Here is a 21,584-nt window from a genome sequence, read left to right as displayed (position 1 = left end):
TATTTGGTTTATCCTTGGCATGGTGTGCCATATTTTTCTAAAATATCCCATGACTTCATTAATGTCAATAAAGATCCTTGAGTTATGCATAGTAGTGTACCTTACATTGTGTAACCTATCGAATTACATATTGTTTTTTATATTATGTATTTTAGCTTTTGGTGTGTGATGTGAGTGTTTTTTACTTTCTATGTGTTGGTTATTTCAATTCAATGATTATCATGTTTAGTGCTTTATTTTCATTTGTTAGCAATATCTGGTTCACCCTCATCAAAGGCACACCCATGGAGAGGCTAGTACGTTACATACATCAGTCCTTTAGATATGTTGATATGTGTCACAATAATTGAGTGTTCATGCAAGCATGCATGTCACAAGACATGTATTTCCACTCGTATATGTGGAAGTTGGAACTAAGACTTGAACTATTCATAGCTAATTAATCGTATCTAAAAATACAAGAAATACATTATAAAATAAAAAAACAAAAAGCATGCCCTTGTTCTTACCTAATCCATTCTTCATTTCTTTCATTATGTGATTTAACCTTGGGTCTAGTGTTTCTAGAATATTTTTATAAGACAAAGTGGCATTTTTGTGATGACATCGATTAAATATGATGTGTGCATTTTCAAAATTGGTATATAGGGATAGTCCTTTCCCTACATTGTTTCCTTACATTATTGACCGTCTTTGTTGCCATTGATGTGCCTTAGGCTTGATACCACCATATTAAAACATTATCCCCTCCTTCATGCACATTATAACTTGTCAAGTAGTGCATACCTTTCATGTGAGCCCTAGAGTAGCACTCTATTACCATTTTGGTGCCCATGTTGTGAAAAAAATCATAGGCCCATGAATCCTCCTTTATACCCTTCATGACTCAAATTTGTGCCTCATTCTTCTCTCTTCACCTTGATTTTGGCTATATCCTGAGGAGATTCCCAAAAATCTTTCTATTTATTTATGGTTACATTTACATATTGTTGCTAATGTCTGAATTCCTACAGCCACACTATTATTTTCTTTAACCCCATTCACCACCATTGTGGTCACCCTTGAATTCTTCCCATTTTTATTCGTTTTTCTTCTATTTTTCAACCTCACCTATCTTGGAGAGACCACTATGTGAGTTGTTTCACCTTGCTAGACCCTTTTCTTCCCTTCACTTAGGTCTGTTCCAATAGCGTGGAAGTATATGTTAACCATTGTGTGACTTACATTTAATATATAAAGTGGATAACAACAAGACAAGCATGGGCATTTTTCATTAATATTTTCACTAAAAAGTGGCAACTATCAGTTATGTTTCCCTTAAACATGGAACCTATTTTCATCATCATTTTATAGTTGAGCTTTCCCTTGACCCATAGATTAATGTTGAAATTACATTTTGCAATTATATTACCAGATTCCTACTCTACTTGATTGTAAAGATATGACACAAAAGTTCTCAACTGATGTTTCCAACGAAATGATTTCGGTTCAAGGCTAGGTCATGAAATAACAAAACAATGCGCTTATATAATTCACATAACAAAATTTTCTCCTTATTTGTGCAATTGCAGAGATGACGAGATGCAATGAACTGTATAATTATCAAATTACTCCTTGCTTATGAAGAAACAATACAAACTTGTGAGTTATAATAGAGTAAAAATAATAGAATCGTGATGAAAATGGAATTGCAACAATGTGATCTAATCGAATTGCAACAATGTAAGTTAATCGTATTATAACAACATAATTTAATTGAACTGCAACAACGTAAATTAATTGAATTGCGTCAGCATAAAAACAAAACTAAAAAAATAATATAAGCTACAATTATCTACTAATATTAATAGTACTTGACTAAGGAGGGGTCCCTACCTCCTTAGACTGGCACTAGGTTAAGAAAGAAAGTAGATTCAAACACTCAACACACCATTCAGGAAGAAAATGGACTTTAAATTATGACCAAAATGGAGTTCCAACAACTCTGTCTTAAGAAGTCTTTGATGCAATCTCTAACATGTCTCTATCTCCCTTAAATTCTGGAGTTCCATCAACTTTGTCTTAACAAGTCTTTGATGCAATCTCTAACATGTCTTTATCTCCCTTAAATTCTTATTGTTCGTTGTCTTTTATAGAGAGCCTAATCTATCTAAATGGAGTGAATCAGTGATTGAGAAGGATGGATAGCCATGAGAATCAGGCTGTTCCATCTTGATACATTGTTTTCCCACAGATAGCAGGAATTCAAGTAAATGCTGACTTAATCAGTTGTACGATAGCTGTTCCATCTTGATACATTGTTTTCCCACAGATAGCAGGAATTCAAGTAAATGTTGACTTAATCAGTTGTACGATAGGTGGCAAATGAGTCATCTTTCTTTCTTGATTGCCTACTTGCTCCTTGTCGCTTTCCTTCATGAGAAGACCAATTGTTATGCGTCTACTGATTCAAAGGTGACAATTGTTTATTTGACTATTGAGCTAGCACAACTGTAGTGGAGTTGCAGCGATGGCATGGTCTGGGGTTACAACAATGTTGGGCTAGAGTTGCATCCACGGATGCGGGCAAGAGATGTAGCGATGGGCCAAATTAGGAGTCGTAGCCACAAACACAAGCGAGAGTTGCAACAATAGGCCAGAGTAGGAGTTGCAGCAATGGCATGAATGAGAGTTGTAACATCAACTAGGTACACTTCCTAGTCACCATGGAGAATGCTTTAATGCCTCATGTGTAGTTGGAATATATCATTGGTTCATTTGCATCAATGTTGCTAATATATTCCTATGTCATGTAAACTATGTTCAAGGGAATTTTAAGCTTGAGTTGGCCATTTTTTGTTGTGTTGATGTTTTGTGTCATCCATCAATATGGAAATCGTACTTCGTGACTCTATGTCTTCACATCATATCTTAATTATTATTGCATGTAAATTTATGGGGGATACACTTTGTTTCACCTCCACAAATGGGGCATACATTGAGTCCCTCCCTTGACAAATCTCTTCCCATGAACATCAACTCATTATCTACGAGAGAGATATAGAAACCAACTAGTATCTTGGAGCTTGCCAACATCAATGGAATTTTTCCTAATGATCAATATTAGTGAGTTTACCTCATTGGCATCTAATAAATTATTTCTTGGAATGTTCAACTTCATCTCATCTATTCATGCGCACTAGATTATACTAAGTACTCTAGGGTCCACTTTTATCATTGGTGGGTCCCATTATATCCCTTAATGGTTTTCCTTATTGGTTGGTAATCAAACAGTTTCTTCTATGCTTTAATTGGATCACATATTCATATATTATATAATCATACCATCAATAATTTTGGATTCAAGACAATGGACCCCAAGGGCGATTACTCCTTCATGGTAGCTCTCCCAAGTTATGCTGGAGTATGTCGCTATGGTATGAAAACATTAAGGACTACATTAGCACTCACATTAGTTCTAGATGTATTCTTCAATTATACTATGAAATATATCCACATTATATATGCTCATGTCTATGATCTCTTTTATGACATGGATCCACCATGTACTTTTTCATGGCCACGTTATTGTATATTGTTACATGTACTTGCAGTGTATTTTGTTGGTGGCCATGATTTGTCCTCCATTGTACTTAGAACAGGTATGCTTACTTTAGGGATGATTTATATATATAATTAGTTTATGACTGGTTACATTTATTTCTATTTCTTTGATCCAAGATATCCTTACATATGCCACTCTACTCACCATCAATTTTGTAATGTACTTTATCGATTAGTTTCTCTTATGACCTCATATATTAGGGGGCATCTATTATTTTCTATTATTGTCCTTACAAGGAAGTTATTAGATGTTATGCGGAAAAAAAATATAATTGAGTAATTTCTCATAATTATTTCACAAGAAAATTAATTATTTTAACACAATTTTATAATTGAGAAGAAGTCGTAATTGAAAATAATATTCATAATGAACTACGAAAAGATCATAATTTAGTCTCGAACTTGAGATAAAAATGCATAATAGAGAAAATAATTCATTATAACCTAGAATTGAGCATGGAACTTATCTATCAATTATAATTCCTTAGTTCACATGAAATGAAGTCTATCTATGGCTTGTATCCACCTAATTCACATGCCATCAATCCTATCCCTAACTCTTCTAAATTCCTATAAGAATATGCCAAATTGGAGGATAGGGGAACTTAGAATATGTGAGTGAAAATGTTGTTGGAATAGAGTTGTTAGCTATAGAAGATGTCTTAAGGGGCAAATAGCAAGGAGGATCTTCAGCCAAGACTCAAGATATAATATGGTTGTTGTAATGGTGTTCCCTCAATATTTATATGGATCTATATGATTTCTCCTTCCATCATATGTTTTATTCAATTATATATAGAAATGAATGGACTGTCTAATGTTTCTTGACCATATTAGGTTATATTTAATTATAATTAACATCCCTAGTTGCTTGAAAAGTTCAGGAATGGCATATTTGTTTCCTCATGTGTATGTAGCAAGTGTTAGGAGATGGAGCTTTGAATCTCTAAAGCTACATTAGTCAAATTACATAACGAAAACATTCAGGAAGAGGGTGTGTGTCATGATGCCTCTTCTCATAGCATAAAAGTAGATTAAATTCAATAGATCTAGAGGGATTTTCTGTAATTATCTAGCATCCTCTTTTTCATTGATCTCATTAGATCAAAGAGTGGATATTATTATCTATACAAATAATTTCCTACAACTATTGGACATAAATGAAGGATCCAAGAATGAAACCATGGGTATTTTGGTCTAAATATAATTTGTTGTTTTTGTAGTTTATGATATTGAGTAAGAAGAACCCAAAGTATGTAAGACTTGACTTCGTGAATTTATAAGACTTGAGAGCATTAACCACTTTATTTAATAAAATACCATAAATTTAAAAATAAAATAAAAAATTAAACTGAAATCAGAAAAATTAAAACACTACAATAAATTTTTATTTTATCATAACATTATAATACAAAAAAACAAAATAAATATTTTCAATATTAAAATCAATACATATGATATTTATAATAAAATTAATACCTAATCTCATATAAAATATTCATACAATTAACAAATTTATATAAAATCCATTATATATAACATTCGGGAATTTTATAACTTAATTATTTTCAACACCTTCTTCTTACTCATTTCAAATTTAATTTAGCTTAATTTTATCACTTTGAAATATAATAAAAAAATAAAATTCAAAATCTATAAGGGATATTGCATTGAGCTTTTGATAAAATCCATATTAATTTGGGTCTGACCAAAAAAAATTCAAAATTTGTATAGTTGAACATTACAAATTAAAAGTTATTATTTTTAAAAAAATAACTTAATTTATTTTTCATTAATTTAATTGACTATTAAATTAAACATGGATTCAAAATTTCTATAGTTAAACATTACAAATTAAAATTTATTATTTTTAAAAAATAACTTAATTTATTTTTCATTAATTTAATTGACTGTTAAATTAAACATGGTATTGCTAATTGCGTTGTTTAATAAACATTTGCAAAAATAATAATGCACTTATAGTCCGTTGATCAAATCTTATTCAATTATATTTTTTTATTAAATAGCATGAATAGCTTTTACATTAAGGCTTTGAAGAAAGAAATGGTAGAACTAAGACTCTACATCCTTTCCCCAAAATTCAATACCACCTAACCAAATTAATAATTAATTGTGTCATTCTACGTGTGAATGTGTGGACATCTGCGTGTCTTGTTGCATGGATATTGATTACCAAACTTTCTCGTGGATTTATTTGCCCACCCCGAGCATTTCTTACTCCACTATTATGGCGTTTCATTCAATGAGTACGTGGTTTCATTCTATAACATCAATTTAGTTACATAAATTTGATTTTTAGCTGTTACATAATGAATGGGTCCATCATAGCTCATGATTAGCAAAGACCGCCATATTATGTCAATTTTTATAAATGTAATAAATATGACTAATAAAAAGGCTTAGACCTAAAACATAATACACCATTTTAAAAATAAACAAATTATCAACCGATACTACAAGGCTTATCCTTGGTTTTCTAGAGTTGAGTAATAAAAGGGCTTTCACCATAACATAATACACCATTTTTGGAACAAACAAATTATCAATAAAGTTAAATATATTTCATCTATATTTCATGGTTCCATACAATTGAGCATTTATCTAATTATATATTTTATTAAAAAAAATATTGAACCAAGTTATATATTCTTATCTGGGCACACAATCCAATATATTTTTTTATATATAGAATATAAAGTTTCAATTTATATTTATGTAATTAAATATAAAGTATCGTTTTATTAATTACTTTTTATTTCAATTTAATGAAAACAATATAATATTAATCTCTAAACATTATATTCTTTGTATTATAAGAAAATTATTAATTTTTTTATAATTACCAATGTCTTTGGTAGTTTAGTCTTTATTTTATCTACTAATTTGATTTTTTTTCAATTTAATTTTTTAAAAATAATATAATATTAATCTTTAAACATTATATTCTTTCCATTATAAGAAAATTAAATAATGATTTTTTTTATAATTACGTGTCTAGTTTAGTCCTTATTTTATCTAGTATTTTGAAATTTTTTTGAATTAAGGGTGAAAATTTGTATAATTTTTATTTCAAAAATTATATCTATAGAATCCTTTACTTACTCTAAAATCTATCCTAAATATTAACTAATTGATATTTATATTTATGCATAATACAATGGTTAATTAAACTATTTTAAATATTTTTATAACATCAATATTTTATTTTTTAAATAATAAATATTATTATTTTTAATATTAACAAATTTAACTAAAATAAAATTTACAATAAAGAAAAATATAGTATTAATTTTCTCAAATAAATTTTGGTAGAGAATCTTAAGAGGCCATTCGTATCTCAAATATACTTTTTTTGGTACAATTTATTATTGACTTACGTTTTAACAAACATAACTCTAATTGTGAAATTGACCATACTTATTTCTGCAAGGAACATACTTAATTACTTGCATGGAATAACAATGATTCTCAACAAAGAAATTCTAAATTATTGACTAATTCAAATGCTTTTATTATTTTACTTTCATAAAATCTGTAATATACCTACTCTCATAGTTATTTCTGCAAGGAACATACTTAATTATTTGCATGCAATAACAATAATTCTCAATAAAGAAATTCTAAATTATTGACTAATTCAAATGCTTTTATTATTTTACTTTCATAAAATCTGTAAAACATTCACTCTCAATATATTTACAAAATATAGTAACTAATTCTTTTAATATATAACAACAATGACAAGATAATTTTACTATTTTCAACTAAACTACACCCAAAAAAACTACTATTTAACACTTCTTATATAACACTTCTTATATAGAACTTCATTCTTTTAACTATAATATTCCATTTATAAGTATAGTAGATCTTATTACTATAAATAACTACAAACATTTATATCAATATAATGACAAACTCGATGAAAACATAAAAATTTATAACTCCTGATTCTTATAAATCAATATAAATATAATAATATTGAGAACTTCAATTGATATATGTTTTGTCAAGAAACTTATGTAACGAAGCATCAGCCCAACTTAACTTCGAGTATCTGTCCCATTATTCGCTTCATTAAAAATGCTATATAATAAAGTTTAAATTGATGATGATGATGCTACGATAATAAACTAATGTTAAAGCGTTCACTGAAATCTCTGCCTTATTTGAACTGCAGATTTTGCATTACCTAGGTACCAACTCGCTAATGGAATCAGTGGCATTAGATGCAGGAGACGAAGGAGTGTGAGGCGATGACATAGAAGATGCGGTTGCAGAAGACGATCCAGAACGGCTTGTTTTGGCGGCTTGGGAAACGTACGAATTCACGAAAGCAGGTTTCGTGGGATCCGGTAAGTTCGTCACGGAATCAGTTGAAAGCATCAAATTGACGGCAGACATCAGTGGGCGAAGATGGGATTCGGCTTGTGTGCACAAAAGGCCAACCTGAATGCATCTCAAGGCTTGCGCCTCATCGCATGTTTCAATTATGGCTGGATCAATCACTTGCACGATATTTCCTCCATCGTATGATCTCCATGCCTGCATTAACACAACGAGTTCGTCATTATGACAAGGTATATATACACTTCGGACATATCCAAAAGATGGAATGTGAAATCCCTAAACGGTTTATAGATGAACAAAACAACACAGTAAAGTTATGCTGACTTCCATATACAACGGAAACAGTATCTCACCCATCCCAAAAGAATCTGCATTTCAGTTGACAAATTGTAATCAGTGTTCTTTCTTCCTGCGATAATTTCCAGGAGAAGAATGCCAAAGCTATAGACATCAGCTTTTATAGATAATTGTCCCTGCATAGCATACTCTGGTGGCATATACCCGCTGCATATCCAATGTACAATGTCAAAGATTACATAATAGGGAAGAAAAAAAAAATACTTAAACTAGGTAATAGAAAACTGTGGTTGTATATGTTAGAAAGTAAAAGCTTAACCGAAAATGTAAGTCTCCAAAAACAATACAAAGATGACATAAACTTTAAAGTACAATTTCAGTATTCTCAATTCTCTAGAAACGAAATGAGCATAGAGTGAAACATATGCATTGACAATGTATGAGATATTGAAATCTTACAAAGTTCCAGCAACTCTTGACGTGAGTTTCGTCTTCAGGGAAAAGTCTTGCTAAGCCAAAATCTGATATCTTTGGGTTCAGTTGTTCGTCCAACAACACGTTGCTTGCTTTAATGTCCCGATGAATAATCCGCAACGGAGAATCCTGGTGAAGATAGAGAAGCCCACGAGCTACTCCCATTATGATGTTGTAACGCTTCGGCCAATCAAGCCTTTTGCGTTTGTTTGGATCTGTATCCATGAATGGGCTTTCATTACATGCATTCTTGGAACATTAATGTTATCTATCTACATCGATAATAAAATGGAAATCACTCACCGAATAGGACTTTATCAAGGCTCTTATTGGGTAAGTATTCATAAACAAGCAACCTTTCTGACCCCTCTGCGCAACAGCCTAGTAGATTCACAAGATTTTTATGTTGAATTTTGGCCACAAGTTTAATTTCATTCAGAAATTCTTTTCTGCCTTGCATAGATTTTAGAGACAGTTTTTTCACGGCTATTTCTTTTCCATCCTGAGTAGTTCCCTGAGAGATTCAAACCACAATTTCTGTATGAAACTTTTGTAAAATAATTAAACTTAATATTTTGCTTAATTTTCTTGCAAAATATTTGTTATCAATCTAATAATCTACATCCAACCGTCATGGGTGTAATTAGAGCATCTGCATATTTTCTATAATTTAAGATTGTAAAAATAACTGGTAGTAGCCTTTGAATTAGCCCATGTTACCTTGTATACAGGGCCAAAGCCTCCCTCTCCCAGCTTGTTATCATCATGAAAGTTTCTCGTAGCAGCTACTAATGTTTCCATTGTAAATACCATTTGTCGATCATGACCGAGCAATGTGCTTTCCTCGTGACGATCTATACAATGGAAACACAGTTAAAAGTTATATTATAAAACATAAAAGCAAAAATTCAATTTTATAATTTTTAACCAGGAATGGGGTCTGGGACGAGTATTACCGTGCTATGCGTATGAAAATATAATAATTTAAAACAATTATCAATTTTTGCTGTCTTAATATAAAATATAAATATACTTTTAGTATATCATTATCATAATGGAATTTGAGAATTATATATATATATATATATATATATATATATTTAAATTTAAATAATTTGATAATGATATTAATATTAATATTTAACAATTGAGTTATGATAGATTTTTTTATTTATATAAAAAAATACTAATATTTATTTTTAAATATTATTTTGTGTATTAGAAATCACTTTGGAAAATATTTAAAAAAAAAAATACCTCTTCACTAAAATTAAATTTAAGTAAAAATTTAATTATATTAATTGGTTAATATTTTTTAAAATATTGATGATGATGATGATGATTAACGTCCACTAAGACTAATGTGGTCTATCTCACTCTAAAAAGGAGAATCTAATTGTAATTCTTTAGAATATTATTTATGTGCTCAAAAAGAAGGTAAGTCAAAAAGATTAGAAGTGTGACAAATGTTAGAGAAATGAGAGCAGATGTGAGTAAGGGTCGGACAATCTAAAAGAAAGTGTTTTTCATCCTCCAATTTCTTAGTACCGCAAAGCTAGCAAATTATATCATCCTAGGGAGCCTTGGGAGTAGACCATCCCCTGGTTTCACTCCACAGTTCATGAGAGTTAGTTCTAATCTTAGCAATGTTCATCTTTTTCTTTGAGTTGGTCAAAATAGAAAGATAATTATAGTTCTCAAGGATGGGGTTGATCACCTCCTTATAATATTTTAGCTTCCTTTTACCCTCCATCTCTTTATCGTCCCATAACTTATCCTTAAATTTGGAAGTGATAGTATCGTTGACACTATCCTTGCTTCCCATGATGATCTCCTCATTTATTCCTCAGTGGTTGAGCCAATACTTGGCATCCTTATGTCACCCACGCTTGAGGCCAAGGTAGAGGTTTTGACTAAAGTTAGAAGCAATTTTAGGAAGCCTCTTGGATTCCATGTTGTAAAGCTTCTTCTTATACATTAGATATTTTAAAAAAATCTTGTTTTCAATAAGAGAGAGGTCGACTTTGATCAGGAGGATAGGATAGGGAGTATTTCCCTTGATCTTGAGGTTGTAGGTTATCAATTTTGAATCATATCAATCTTTCTCCAAGACTCTCTGGATATACTGCAACCCTAGACTTCACGACCATATAGGACAATAGCGGTGACGAGGGTCTCAAAGAAGAATGTTTTTTTACTCCAAATACAAAGATTGACATCCTTACAATTATTTTCAAGCGCATAATAAGCTTTCCAGCCTCCAATAATCCTTTTCTCAATGTTGTAGTTCCAGTTGAGGTGATATGGAATGTCAATACCCAAATATTTATAAGAAGATACATGTTCCAAGCAATTGTCATCATTGACGAAATTTCCATGGGTGACCTTTTTGGATTTAATTATCATGATTTTAGTCTTGTTCGCATTGACTATCATACCCATCTTGGAGCAATAGTCACGAAGAGTCGTAAATTGCTTGTCCAAGTCCTCATGGCTTCTAGAAAGAAGAACGATATCATCAATGTAGAGGAGAAGAGTGATGATAATATGAGCAAGCTTAGTCCCTTTGCAGCCCGCAATTTCCAAACTTATCTATGTAAATACCAAAAAGGGTATGGGAAAGGGGACACCCTTACTTAACCCCGATATTGCATTTAACATCTTTCGACCACCCTTCAGTGGTCTTAATCTTGGCAACAACCGTCTTGTAGAGGAAAATCACAACAATCTTTAACTCAGGAGGAATCATGATCTCATCAAGTCTTTTCCAAAGCTTATCCCGAGGAACAGTGTCAAAGGATTTTCTAAAGCCCACATAGCAACAAAATAGATCAGCTTTACTATTGCAACATCCCTCGACAATGATCCTGAGAGTGACGAGATGGTCAATAGTTGAGTGGTATCTCCTAAAACCAGCTTTCCCTTTAGCTCTTTTGCCATGGATTTCAAGTCAATGGCTAATCTTAACATAGCTTTCCTATTCCTAATGGTAGCCCATTAGGAATAATAGCTTTCCTATTCCTAATGGTAGCCCATTTCCCTTATTTTCTTGCCTCCTTGACCTTTTGGACTTCTTTCCTAAGTTTAGCTTGGTCTTCTGGAATCAGATCTTCATTTATTAAGATTCTAGTTTCCTTTAGGTTCACGAATTTCTTGAGTATATCTAATTTGTGGTCATTGAAGCTTACCTTAATACAGATTAGTCTATGTGTATTCTCAAGTAACTTTCCTACCTCGATTGCCTATGCTATAAGTTGTTTGAATTTGAGGTTTTGTTTTCAATTGTTCTTTTACTATTTCTAATGTGTCCTCATTGTTTTGTTCTTCTATACCAACAATTATAAGGTGTAAGGCTCTTGTAAGGCTTTTTTATGGCACTCATGGTCGAGTTCAATCAATTTGTTAATTTCCTTTTTTATGGGTTTAATATCTAATTTACTCTTTGTGTTATTTACAACAAGTTTATTATTTAATTTTTCTTTTAGATTTTTAATCTCTCTTTAGTCATTTTCTTCAATGGTTGATTGTTTACTATGTTCTATTTTTTGAATCCGACCTTTCATTCTTTGGAGTTCATTCTCAAAGAGATTATTCTATTTTCTAGCGATTTGTGATTGTTTTCCAACGATGTTATTAACTCTATTTTAAATTGGTTTTCCCTTTCTTCTCTTCATCTATCTAAAAGTTCAATATATTCACTTCATCTCTCTAGAGTCATTTTACTTGGTGTCACTGTACTACAAAGACTTAGATATGTAAGGTGAAGTACTCATAGCGTAAACAATCAAAATTTAACCCAAAAAAAAAAGATAAGAAGGAACGTATTCCCCTGTGGGAACTGTCAGAGTTAGAGAATGCTTCATTTTTAAAGCTTGCCTGCCTTGCTGGACCCCTGGCTTCTGCACCTGTACTCTCAATGCCCTTCTCAAAACACATCTAAAAATTAAACCCTTGGAAATTTTGAATCCCCCTGCTTGAACTTCAAAGTAGTAGGAACTCGGACTCCACCGCAGCTTAAAATTGACCACATATACTAATTATGGTCGTGGAATAAACTCGAGACAAGCTCCAACTCTAGACAAACTCCACCATAGATATTCACTGTTAAACTTTGACTCTTGTTGTAGAAATTAATGAGATCTTCAAAGTCTTCGAGTTCAGCACTTCAACAAAATATAATTTTAAAATATTAAATTTAAATTATTTTATTTTATTTTCAAATTATTTTTAATATTATATAAAATCAAATATTAAAATAAATCTATATTCACATATAAGTGCGAAGGATATTACATATTCGCGCAATTCATTTACCGTAAATGTTACGTACAACGGTACACCTATAAACAAAAGATACTGGTTATTAAAATAATAATTATGGCTGATAATTTAATGTGGCAAACTGTGCAATTTTGCGTGTTATTATGCTTGCTGTAAAGACTGGCTTTCCTTCCACTTTCAGAAGGCTTCTGATTTAGAGCTGATTCTGAACAGACCTTGGGTTTTTGGCCGAAGTTTTCTCTCATTGTCCAGATGGTTCATGGGCTTCGACCCTCTCAAGAACACTCCATCACACAACATGATTTGGGTCAAGATCCCAAACCTGCCCTTAGAATTATGGACGACTGAAACTCTCACTATGATCGGAGAAGCTGTCGGCAAATTCATATATTTCGACCCATGGGTCAGGGGTGAAAAGGACAAGAGAATCGTGTGGATTCTTATTGAGAGGCCTTACAAGGGAGGCTATCCTGATCAGATAGAGATTTTATGGGAAGGTTTTAAAATTTGTCAAAGGCTTGACTTCTGGGGCATCCCTTTTCGATGCTCTTTATGTCATCGAACGGGTCACCTCATTAGGAATTGCAGGTACCGATCTAAACACAAGATAAACAGGCATCCCTCAGAAAGGAAAAGAAGTTCGGGGCCAGATTATGAAGATGTAAATGACTTTGAAAATCTCTTCTCCTTTCAATCCACTGATTTTCGCTGCTCCCAGCTCAAATCTCAATTTCAATCTAAGTCGCCAAAATTAGCGGACTTTCATTGTCCCCCCATCCCTGAACCTCAAGACGAGGACCCCGTTCCTTCTCCGCAGATAAAGAATCAAGCAGATTTTGTGGTGGGATCACATCCGATTCAGATTTCCTCCTCATCGCCATCTTCAAATGGGCCGGCTCCTGCCATGCAAAAGGGTAAGGAACCTATGATAACCCCTACCCCATTCAACTCCCCAACACAATCCCCTGTTAATTGTTTCGATAGTGATATCGAACTCCTCCTTCAACGGAACCCATCGGTGCTTGAACCTCTCACTATACATAAGCCATCCTTCCCATCCATTAGCCCCAATTCTTCCATAAATATCACTGTCAGAAAAAAGAAAAAGGAGACAGCCGTCACTTTCGAGGCAGAACTATTGCTTCTGACTTGGGGGTCACAAATTTGTCTCTTGTGGAAGTCCCAATCATGGAACCTACTGCTTCACAGCCTCTTAGAGCATGTCAGGCTGGACAAGCCTCCAAATGACTTTTTTAGTATCTTTTAATATTAGGGGACTGGGTGCCGCCCCTAAATTCCTAGCGCTAAAAGAGACTCTTGCTTCTGCTCATCCTCTCATCATTTTTATACAGGAAACAATGCATTCAAGTTCGGTCTCTCTGGCTTTTTTCAGAAGAATGTTCCCCAGCTGGTATATGGTTGCTACAGAAGCGGAAGGAATGTCAGCTGGTCTGGAAGTATTGTGGAACCCAGCCTCGGTCAGAGCAAAGGCTTTCAAATGTTGTGCTGGGATTCTCATCTCAGCTTCTATCAGAGGAAGGTCTCAGATTATCAACATCTTGAATATTTACGCGCCCTATAGGGACAGATCTTTTTTCTGGGACAAGCTGTTTGAATCTGAAATTCTAGACATAAAATCTTTATTAATAGCGGGTGATCTAAATCTAACCCTCCATGCTGCGGAATGCTGGGGCAGTTGTAGAAAACAGGACCGCTCGGCCGATAAAATGCGTCAGGAACTGCTAACAGAAATTTAGTAGATGTTATTCCTGAAACATTGGTTCCAACTTGGGAAAATGGCAGGACGGGCTCAGCATACATTGCTAAAAGAATAGACCGCTTTATTATTAATGTCAGCATAATCGAAAGCTGGGGGATGCCTGTTGCTAGAACGGGTTTGGAGCCTTCCTCGGATCACAGGCCCATCTTCCTCGCATGGGAGCACATGAATTGCAAGTTGGGGTACCCTTTCAAATTTAACAGATCCCACCTTGAGGATGAATCTTTCAATGTTCTCATTGCAAATTCTTGGAGGGATATCCATCTTTCTGAAGACGCTTTCTTACTTACCTTCCGGGAAAAAATTCAAATGCTCAGGAAAGCAGCAAAGGATTGGCAGATCAAGAAGAGGAGATCGGACAAACAGGAGCTATCTGACATCAAAAAAGAAATAAGTTATCTCTCTAATTCGGCTCAATATAATGGTCTGTCATTTGATCAAAAAGCCCTCATCAGGTCCCTGGAAAAAAAGAAAATCGAGCTGTTGCAAAAGGAGGAAGCATTATGGAGGCTTAAAAGTAGAGCGACATGGCTCAGGGAGGGTGACCGAAATACTAAATTTTTTCACAATTTTGCAAATGCACGTCGGGCCAAAAACTCCATTTGGAAGATTGAGGATGGCAAGGGAGGTTTTTTCCACACTCAACAGGATATCTCGGCAGAAGCTACCAGATTTTTTCAAAATCTTTATAAAAGGCAGGATAGCAATGCATATGACTCTTTATGGGCTGTGGAACAGCTGCCTGTAATGTTTGACGAGAACGCAAATGATCAATTCTTTAAGCCTATCATGGAGGAGGAACTTCTCGACACCATTAAAAAGTTCAAAAGGGACAAAAGCCCTGGCCCTGATGGTTGGCCGATCGAGTTTTTTAGTCATTTCTATGATCTGTTCAAAAAAGATTTGTTGGGTATGGTGGAAGCCTCCCACATGTCTGGGAACATTAACAGTGCGCTATCCGCCACCTTTATAGCACTTATTCCCAAGAAGGTCAAATCGGAATCGTTCTTCGATTACAGGCCGATAGCCCTTTGCAATACTCTATTTAAAATCATATCTAAGATTATTGCCGAAAGGCTGAAGGTGGTTCTTAACTCCTTCATTACAAAGGAGCAGCATGCCTTTTTAAAAGATAGGCTTATTCTGGACGTTGTTGCTATGACGCAGGAATGCCTATTCTCAATTACAACAAAAAATATAGATGCCGCAGTCCTGAAGATAGATCTCAAAAAAGCCTACGATTGCGTAGACTGGGGCTTCCTTCGAATCCTTCTTGCAAAAATTGGATTAAATGCTCAGGGTATTCGATGGATTATGGCGTGTGTTGAAAACGTCAATTACTCTGTTCTCATCAATGGCATACCATCTTCTTTCTTTCCTGCGGAGAGGGGCCTTCGCCAAGGCTGTCCTCTATCCCCACTACTTTTTATTCTCGTGATGAATACCCTCAGCTCACAGATCAATCTGGCAGTTGCAGAAGGGAGATGCAGGCCGATCAAAATCTGCAAGGACATCTCCCTTTCTCATAACCTCTTTGTAGATGACATTCTCCTTTTTGCGATGCTATGTAAATCTTCATGGGTTTGCTTATATGTGATTTTCCAGAAATTTCACTCCGCATCGGGCCTCTCTATTAATAAAGACAAATCCACATTGTATCACAATGGAACAAATCCGGACATAGCACAATGGATCGCTGCTCGTTTTGGCATAAAACTTGCATTGATTAAGGATGGGTTTAAATATCTTGGTTTCCACTTAAAAGCTAAAGCTTATCATGCAAGGGATTGGCAATGGCTAATCGAGCGTTTTTACAAGAAAATCTCATGTTGGGAGATGCGTTTTTTATCCTTGGCAGGCAGATACATATTGGTTCGCTCTGTTCTCTCTCAACTGGCGGTATATTGGGGCCACCTCTTCCTACTTCCTGCATCTATTACAAGAAAAATGGCTTCTCTGGCGGCCTCCTTTTTATGGGGCGGCAGATCTTATCAGTCAAAGATCCATCTCGTAAAGCTGGACTCCATCACAAGGCCGAAGGTTCTGGGCGGTTGGGGCCTTCTGCACATGCCGACTTTCGGGAAAGCCTTACTATGCAAATCCCTCATCAGAGGTATATACGGGAATTGTCAATGGAGCACTATCATAAATCAGAAATACCTCAAAGGAAAAACTATGGTTTTTTGGTACAGAAGACGCTCCCTGGGCATCAGAAGAGGCTCCCCCATTTGGCAGAGTTTTAGAAAGATCCAGTCTCTCTTCTTGATGAATTTAAGATGGAAATTGTTCACGGGATCTAGCATTTTTATTGGCATGGATTCTACTGTGTTCGATCTGGAATCAATGATTCCCCCTGCTTTGCTTTCCTTCTTCTTCCAAAGGGGCTTGTTCACATGGGACAAATTAATAAAATCTTGGTCATCTCAGTCCCCTGTGTGGAAGGATGCGGCTGAATTATCACTGCCCCTCTCTCTTCGTCCCTTATGGTCATCTGCTATCAATGGTTTTTCTAGCAAGGGTTTCTCTCAATCGGGATCCAAGGACGAACTCATCTTGTCGCTTCACAATTCAACACAATCTATTACTGTCAGAGATCTTTATGCTGCTTTCCTACCACAACAGTCACCTTCCTCTCCCATCTTCCCCCTCAAATTGTGGAAAGCTTCCTGTCCACTCAAGATGATTCTTTTCTCATGGCTCCTCTTCTCGGACAGGAATCTCACCTGGCAGGTTCTCCAAAGAAAGGGATGGCAGGGTCCAGGCAGATGTCAAATGTGCCTTTCAGAAGCTGAATCCAACGCCCACATGTTCTTCAGCTGTGCCTCATCTTCAACAATCTGGTATGAATTATCTTTGATATATGGTTTTTCTCATCAAGTTTTTTCATCTGTACAGGAAGGCTTCAACTGGTGGAGCGCCCAGAACCCCTCCTGGCGCTCATTGTTTATCCTCACCTGCTGGTATCTTTGGAAATGGAGGAATGAATGCATTTTCCAGAACTCCAAATTGCCCCTTCATTCTATCCTCATCCAAATCACGGGCAATCTGCCTCCCGCAGATTAATCTCCAATCCAGCTCTGTTTTTCATATACAGCATATTCGGCCACCTTCTCTTCAATGCTGATGTATTTTCACTTACAGGTTTCCTGTCTCAGCTCCCACTGACTCTCTCAATCTTTTTTGGAAGTTCTGCTTCTGTCTTGAAGCGACAATTGTGTTTTGTTTCATGGTTTTTCCTCATGCCTATGCTGCGCCTTTTTGCTCTATGCGGGGCTCAATGTTTCTCGCTGGTTTTTCTCTATTAAATCAGTGACAAAAAAATCAGTGACAAAATGTAAATATGCTGCCTCATCAGTTCTCTCAAATGGAACACCATCATGTCTTCCTGCTGTTTCACACAGATATGATATCGAAAATGTATTTTGAACTCTATATTTTCTTAATATAACTATTTTGATTTTCTCAAAAAAAAAAATGTATAAGAAGTTTCAGGAGTGGCAAATCTGTGCGGACTATGGCATAATGGCATAACTTTGAAAGTGGGAAGAAAATGGCATAATTCGAGCATTTCATTTACTGTAACTATTAAGTACACCTATCAACAAAGGATAATTGCTATTACAATAATAATTGTTTATGATTATTTAATTTGGCAAACTGTGCGATTCTGCATGTTTATTATGCTTACTGTATGTATACTATTTTCGATGATTATATTTAATTTAAAAATATATAAAGATTATTTATATGTTTAAGGAGCAGCAAATTTATTTGATTATAAAAAATTATTGAAATTTGGTTATGCTTTTTAAAAAAAATTGATAATAATAATGATTGATTCATGTTTTTTTATGGTTGAAATAAATTCAGCACCATTAAAATTTTTTGAAGCAACTCAAGTCTTGAAACTTTACAAATTTGCATTTCCCAAATTTCTACCAAAATTTATCAAAATCTTGCCTAAATTCCATTCTGTGAGCAAATTTGAATTTTTTTTATACTAAGCCTAAACATAATTATTAAAATCTGTACATTTAAACAAACACGGCTAATCTACATATCATTATTTGGAAATAATGGATAAAGTAGTTATTTTTTTAGATTATGTTTTTATCTAGCATTTAGATTTTAATTTCTAGGATTCTGTTTTAATCTCGGTAAATGAATATAATTTTATAAATATTTGTACCTCTACTTGATTTAATTCATAAACAAGTGACAGGATTATTTGGCATATAATTTTATAAATATTTGTATCTCTACTTAATTTAATTAGTAAACAAGTGACAGGATTATTTGGCAACTTCGAGGTCTAGCTGGTCTTACCTGTGAACTGCGTGAGCTATCTGATTCATTCTCTCTTATATATATAAAATAAAACTTTTATCAAATTTAAATCTCCGAATTTTAAAAAATAACTCAAATTTAAAATAATTAAGCTGAACTTCTCCAAATATATCCTTACAATTATGATAGATAAGGGCTTCGTGAGTTATTAACTCTCTGTTTGTGAGCTGCTTGATAACCGTGTTATTATACAGTCAAATATATATATATATATATATATATTATTTTATAAAAAATTATAACACCTCATCTCACAAAAAAACTGAAACTTAAAATAAGTAAACTGAACTCTTACAATTATGATATATAAGGCCTTTATGACTTATACTCTCTGTGTTTTGGGGCGGGTGCTATTCGAGTGGTCAACTGTATGTTTGTGGGCCTCTGTGTAACGGTGTAGTAAATCTAAAAGTGTATTGAATATGGTCGCTCACACCCATATCTGGCTGTGTATAAGCTAAAGGTTCGAAAAGCCCTTGCTTTAAACGGTCGTGTGGGTTGACAAGAATATGCAATATGTATTCTTTTCGGCCCCTCACGCGCGCTGGCGATGGAGATGAGGGTTATGGTGGTATCCTGAACAATAGCTAAACACCAGACTTTCACTGGAGGCAGGCCGGGGTCCAGTCTTAGCTGGAGGGATGGGATTAAAGTGTGCCCATATAACTGTAGGCAGGTCGGGATCCATTCTTAGCTGGACGGATGGGATTAAGGGATGCAACAACCTATAGAATTCATGAAAACTAACAGGAAGAAGCAAGAGACGGATCAACAGAGAAAGTCTCAGTTCATCAGGCTTCCAAAAACAGAGAAAACTGAGAGAACGAAGCAATTCCCGCTAAAGCTAGGTAAAAGTGAAAATTTTAAAATCATTTCCAATAACATGCAATACCTACGAGTTCATAAAATGATGTGGCAGTAATACCTTGGTATCCCCTTGGAGCTACGGCAGACTTCAGTCTTCTCGCCATTGCGAACGCGCCTATGATTAACCCGAGAACCAACCCACCCACAACGCCTAAAATTATGTATGTTCTTTTGTCTGAAGATTTGCTCTCTGGACTGTTGGTTGGGTTCCCTGGAGGGGCTTGCGGAAGCTGCATAGACGAATTATAGAAAGGATATATTTCATAACGAAGGATGCAACTTCTACTCCAATACTGAACTCCTGCAGTCGTATCAGTTGTGAATATTGTATTGATTGAGTATTGTAGGCATGTGCTGCATTGGTCAGTACTTAGATCTCTTGTGCACTGGACCAGACCGTAAATAGTTTGTGACAAGGAATCCAGAGCTATACCGTAAGCAGAGCGTCTCGTTTCAGTTGTTGCTTTAGCTGACAAGTTATTTAGGAGATTCTTAGCAGCAACTTGAAAGTCATCGGGGACGAAGACCCCCGCATCCCCTCCGAAGCCCTCCTGAGAATTAACCCCTAAACTTGTGTCCAGTATTCCAACGAAACTATAGTTTTCATAACGTAAGAAGCAGTGGAAAGGCCAACAAGTAGCGCCAACGCTACTCCCACATTTTTGTCGTATGTTAAGCGTTGCCAATTGCCAGCAAGTGTAGCATTGGTCGATTGTCATGTCTGCCCTGCACTGGAAGAGGCCATATACTTTGTTAGGAGTTTCGCCATACACAGAGCTGTTAAACCCAGAATGGTTTGTCCCTTGAACAAGACGACCAAAGAGAGCATTCAGATTGCTCTCAAACTTACTGCCTGCTGTATAGTTCCCGTCACGGCACTGAGTTGTAGGAACCTCTGTCACTGCATTGCAAATCTGTCCATAAAGACTAATATTGATCAAGGCAGGAAGAACAATAAAAAAGTAGAAGAGCGTGATAATTTGGGGGATCAGGAGAGAAGTTGCAGAATCCCTTGCATAAAAGTTCACATTCGATGGGATTCTGATTGCCATCGAACAGTGGAAACTGTGAATAGACATAGCAGTGATGCTACAAAAATTTGTGCTTCTGCGAATGTGGTTAATCAATAAGAACCGCATACTGCGCGGTCCATCAATAATATGTTCGTCTGACGTCACCTGACTAACTCAAGTGGAACGTTAGTCGCCGAAAACCACTAGTGAATTATGTAAGAATGCGTGAAAGATGCGCAGTGAAATTATTATTGAATTCTCAATATTTATGCAAGGATACGTGAATTATACGCAGTCAAATTGCCTTCAATCGTGATTTTCTTTTATTTTTATTTTTTTCAATTTAAAACTATTTAAAAATTTTCATACTTCGTTATTATGCCAGGATGGATGTTCACTCTTACCTAAGGTAAGGGTGTGAACGAGAAGACTCTCCTTCCCGATATGGATGACTCTGACCGAATCAAAAACTGGAAGAGACCCTTGCACTAGGAAGCGCAAGACCCTCCGGATCTTTTCGTTATTATGCCAGTATGGATGAATTAAACGCA

At 34.8% G+C, this 21,584-nt stretch overlaps 1 pseudogene across 1 annotated transcript; it reads right to left on the bottom strand.

The window, feature by feature from the left end:
- Window positions 1–7,574: 7,574 nt before the first annotated feature.
- On the bottom strand, window positions 7,575–21,151 carry LOC149174841 (cysteine-rich receptor-like protein kinase 15; annotated as a pseudogene). Its single transcript, XR_016257946.1, has 6 exons — window positions 20,079–21,151; window positions 9,466–9,599; window positions 9,049–9,259; window positions 8,731–8,960; window positions 8,328–8,478; window positions 7,575–8,169 (listed from the first exon to the last, which is right to left on the bottom strand). The product of XR_016257946.1 is annotated as a cysteine-rich receptor-like protein kinase 15 (transcript).
- Window positions 21,152–21,584: the final 433 nt, after the last annotated feature.

The sequence above is a fragment of the Pinus tabuliformis genome, chromosome 4_1, assembly GCF_031772625.1.
Source record: "Pinus tabuliformis cultivar Carrire ecotype Pingquan chromosome 4_1, CPIR1, whole genome shotgun sequence".
Lineage (NCBI taxonomy): Eukaryota > Viridiplantae > Streptophyta > Pinopsida > Pinales > Pinaceae > Pinus > Pinus tabuliformis.
This window is presented reverse-complemented; position numbering and strand designations above follow the sequence as displayed.